The sequence below is a fragment of the Podarcis erhardii genome (assembly GCF_964252035.2).
Source record: "Podarcis erhardii genome assembly, chromosome: 14".
Lineage (NCBI taxonomy): Eukaryota > Metazoa > Chordata > Lepidosauria > Squamata > Lacertidae > Podarcis > Podarcis erhardii.
In genome coordinates, this window is record NC_138503.1 from 54,398,141 (window position 1) to 54,403,167 (window position 5,027).

At 52.4% G+C, this 5,027-nt stretch overlaps 1 long non-coding RNA gene across 1 annotated transcript in view; it reads right to left on the minus strand.

Annotated features, from left to right (window-relative positions):
- The window catches only part of LOC309329370, a 43,893-nt gene that overhangs the window by 5,382 nt on the left and 33,484 nt on the right, over positions 1-5,027 (minus strand). The window lies entirely within an intron of this gene.

A 5,027-nucleotide genomic window follows, 5' to 3' on the forward strand; every position in this document is an offset into this window, starting at 1 on the left:
TTCTGCTCTGGATGCGAACGGGGCTCTGGAACGGATCCCGTTCGCATCCAGAGGTACCACTGTATTAGAATTTATTACCCACCTTTCTCCCTAAGGCCTCAGGGCAGGCTTACAGCAAATTACTACTACTACTACTACTACAGTACTTTTGCCCTGATAGGGATTCAAGGTGCTTACAGATAAAAATAAGAACCTCTAAAACATAGAAAAAAAACAATAAAATAAAATAAAAAGATAGAATTATATGCAGTGGTACCTCGCCAGCGTGGTGTAGTGCTTAAGAGCAGTGGACTCGTGATCTGGTGAACCGGGTTCGCGTCTCCGCTCCTCCACATGCAGCTGCTGGGTGACCCTGGGCCAGTCACACTTCTCTGAAGTCTCTCAGCCCCACTCACCTCACAGAGTGTTTGTTGTGGGGGAGGAAGGGAAAGGAGAATGTGAGCCACTTTGAGACTCCTTAGGGTATCAATAAAGCGGGATATCAAATCCAGACTACTACTCCTCTTCTTCTTCTTCTTCCTGGTTTTCAAACGTAATCCATTCCAGAAGACCATTTGACTTCTGAAACGTTTGAAAACTGAAGCAGTTACTTCCGGAAGCATTTACTTGCGGAAAACTCAAAACGGAAGCCGCATTTCCTGTTCAACTTTCGTGGCGCTTTTGAAAACCGAAGCAGGTACTTCCGGCTTTTCAGCATTCGAAAACTGAAACGTTTGACTTCCAAGACGTTCAAAAACCAAAGTACCACTGTATATTTCTGGTATCCATCTGTCACGAGAGACAGTGGAGTGTGCCTCTGGGAGTGAAGTCAAACCGCTGGAGGATCACGGTGCCTGCTGTGGCGGGTACTCATATCGGTAATTCATATCTGCTGCCCTCTGCATTATTTTTGCTGCGTTAGCAGCACTGAAGTGATCCTCCGGGCACAAGCCTGGGCAGTGTGCCTGGAGGTCCTGGGCTGCCCAGACGACAAGACCCGCCCCCCTTGGCCTCGCTGATGGGGTCCAAAGGAAAGCAGAGCAGGATGTTGGGCTCCAGCTGCAGGAGTTGCTGGAAGGAGGCACACAAAGCGCCACCCACCCAGCCGTCTTAGGGACTCCACTCTGTATTTCTGTGGGATGTACCGCATTTTTCACTCTATAGGATGCACTTTTTCCCTTCTAAAAAGTAAGGGAAAATGTGTGTGCATCTTATGGAGCGAATGCAGGCTGCGCAGCTAAGCCCAAAGCCAGAGGAGGGAGACGGAGCGCTGCACAGCACATGCAGAACCTGCTTTCTTGACCGTTTTACCCACTCTTGGTCTCTGCTCCATCTGCCATAGTTTGTCTTTGCATGCAGGAAAAGTCCTAGGTTTTGAGACCCAGTAGCTCCCCTTACCTGGTTGAGCTAGCTTGTTGAAGCCATGGCGGGATTGTGGCTGCTGTCGCATGCTGACGGCTTCTAGGAGCCGCAGGTGAGGGAGGGCAGGGTGGGGACCAAAGGTGGACAAACTACCCCAGAAGGAGCACAGTGTGTCCCCCCCCACCAACATCCCATACACCCCTAAATTAAGAAACATTGATATGAAAGTACAATATTAAAAACAGTGCAAAGCAACTTACAATCGCCCCAAAATAAGGTGAGCTGTAAAAACATGACAACTCAAGGGTCAAAGGCAAGAAGTTGTGCAATGAAGGTGCCAGGCATGGCACCGTGGGGAGGGAGTCCCACAGCTCAATGGCCACCACAGAGAAGGCCTCTCCTCCTGGACAGCCACCCCCAAGCCCCAGAGGGCCCCCTTTACCAGTCTCGGCACCTGAGAGAGTATAGGGAAGCAGGCAGCCTTGCAGGTATTTGGGGCCTGAGTCATTTGGGGCTTTGAACACAAATGTGAGCACCTTGAATTGGGTCTGAAAACAAACAATGGCAGCACCTGTGCTTGGGAGGGGAGGGGGCTCTCACCTGCACTGGTGCTGATCCCCTTTGGGCTCCCGCTGTTCAAAGAGAAGAAGAGTTTGGATTTGATATCCCGCTTTATCACTACCCTAAGGAGTCTCAAAGCGGCTCACATTCTCCTTTCCCTTCCTCCCCCCCAACAAACACTCTGTGTGGTGAGTGGGGCTGAGAGACTTCAGAGAAGTGTGACTGGCCCAAGGTCACCCAGCAGCTGCAGGTGGAGGAGCGGAGACGCGAACCCGGTTCACCAGATTACGAGTCCACCGCTCTTAACCACTACACCACACTGGCTCTCCAAGCAGCTCACTTGCCCCGTATCTGTTTGCTACAAGAGGTCACCTCACAGTCCTGGAAGGAGGGTGCAAGGGAAGCTGTGAGAACAGCCGAGAAGCAAACAATGCACGCACAGGCAGACACCCCTACAATACCGGGCTCGCTTGAATACTTCGCTCTAATTTGGTTGTGCTTGGAATTGAGTTAATTTGTCTGCAGTTTTCGGGTTTCCCACCAGAGGGAGACATTCCAAAACGCCAACCCTGTGTAGGACACAGGCATTGAAAGATGTCTAGGTGACAGCCCAGCAAGTTTTAAAGATTTTTAAGTTCTTTCATGAAACTATAGGGCAAAGGAATACCCTCTGTCTCCTCCAGGGGACCTGTGACTGCCTTTTGGTCTAGTGTATGCCAGGAGAGGCCAGGAGGTTTCCTTGTCTCAAGTGCACATCTTCTTTGGCGATCCCTCGTAGCCGAGTAAGATTGTCTTCCATAAACACGGTCTTAGCAGTGACTCCATAAGTGACTGTGGAGGCCAATTCGGGGCCCACACGTCCTTCCACAGTGGGGACATTGGTTTCCGGGTGGGAGTTGATCACGGTGAGAGTTTGCCAGGCGTGCCTTCCTCTTAGCACCTTTCCCCCTTGCGTCCTGAGTTCAAGCATCTTCAAAGCCCCATGACACCTTTGGTCAAGGCTGTTCTCCAACTGGAGCGCTCGCAGGCCAGTGTTTCCCAGTTGTCAGTGTTTATACTACATTTTTTTAGATTTGCCTTGAGACAGTCTTCAAACCTCTTTTGTTGACCACCAGCATTACGCTTTCCATTTTTAAGTTCAGAATAGAGTAGTTGCTTTGGAAGACTATCATCAGGCATCTGCACAGCATGACCAGTCCAACGAAGTTGATGTTGAAGAATCATTGCTTCAACACGGGTGATCTTTGCTTCTGCCAGTACACTGATATTAGTTGGCCTGTCTTCCCAAGGGATGTGTAAATTTTTTTGTCGACACCGTTGATGGAATCTTTCGATCACACGTGACTTGCATGGGGAGCTCTGGGGTGCCTCTTCTGCTGGGGCCACTCCCTTGAAGGCTGCTCACTAGCTCAAGGGTGGCACAGGAGGGACTGGCCAGTGGCTGGGCAGAAATCCTTTGGCCCACAGTTCCAGAGGTCTTCATAGTGTGAGAAACAAAGGTAAGGAGCATCGTGCAAATGTTCAAGTGTGCATCATGCAGTCATGAGCCAAGCCTGCCAGCTGGTACTGTTCTCTTTTTCTTTTGGCATGGGGGGTGGGTGGAGGGGGGCACCTGCTTCTCTCCCCACCTCCACCCCAGTTTTCCCACATGCTGTTACTTAAATCCTGGGAAGAGAGCCCAGAGAGGACTCCCTGAACGACGTCCGAGAGGCTGTGCAGCTCATGCTCTGTGTGGAAATGGATTTCTGTGCGGAGAGGACACAAACAGGCCCACCACCCAGAAGGGCAGGAGGGGAATGGGGGTGGCAGCGGTAGTGGGGTGGTTGCACTGGAAAAGCCACACAGATGAGCCAAGGAAGAGGCAGGCATCCAGCTGGGGCTGATGGGGAGCAGCTGCTTGCTTCCTGAAGGTTGCCCAGCGTCTGCCCAGGACTAAGGAAGGCGGCCAGAGTCACTCGCTTGAAGTGCCACACCTTCTCCAGGACTGTCTCTAGCTGCCTGGCCTCTTCTGCTCTTGGGTCCCAGGGTATATCAGCACACATGCATGCATGTATGTATGTATTCCCTTGCATGTGAAGACCAGGAAGGCAGCTTCTGCTGTAGAGGGAAGTGAGGGGCAGATGGGGCTCACCCACCTGAGAAGGAAAACTCTAATCCTAACCCTCTGCTGCCTTGCAGGATATCTTTGGGAGAAGAAAAGACTCAGGAGGAAAACCCACATAAATCCAGAGTTGGATGGTGCCTTGTACTCCTCCTTCTGGCAACTCCAGCAGCCAAGCAGGTGCCAAACGTCTTGCTCTGTTTTCCTTTGGATCCCATCAGTGCAGCCAAGAGGGGGTCTTGTTGCCTGGGTCACTTTGGTGCTGCCCCAATGCAGCAGTTTGGCTTCACCCCCGGAGGCGCACTCCCTTGTTTCTTGAGAAAGACGGATGCCAACAAAAATCTATAGAGTGGGACAACCGGCAGGTGCATCTGCTGGGGAGGCGGGTACAGGCTTGCTGCTCCTTGTCTTGAGCACACCAGACTGAGGAGCCTCCTTGGCTCTCTCAGTGGCCACCCCCGGTTTGCTCAAACAGCCCCTTCCCCTGTCTCCTTTGTGTAGTAGGCATGAGGAGAACTGGCCACTTGTTTATTTCTTAATTGCATGAATAGACCGCCTTTTTCTCTCCACGGAGCTCAGGGTTCTCCCCTTCTGCATTTAATCCTCACAACAGCCCTGCGAGGTAGGAGAGGCTGAGAGACAGTGACTGGCCTCAAGTCACCAAAGGAGTTTCATGTTGAGATTGGAACCCTGGTCTCTCCGGGGTCCTCACTGAGTTCCCACAACAACCCTGCGAGGCAGAGAGGGAAATGGTGACTGCTGCCGCTGTCACTCCACTTCACACCCTGTGAGCTTCTTGGCTAAGTGGGTGGTTCAAACCTTGGTCTCTCCCAACCCATAGCCCAGGACTCCTAGCCACTGTGCCCCACTGGTGCTGGCCAGAATGGCACTGGCCTGCTTCAGCTGTAAGGATCCGTCTGCCTGCCTGCTGCTCCTCCCCTCTCCCTACTTGGGCCTGGCTGCGCCTCCTGGGTGACTGACACGGGGCCTGAAGTGGCCGGGCAGGGAGGGGCCTCGGGCAGTC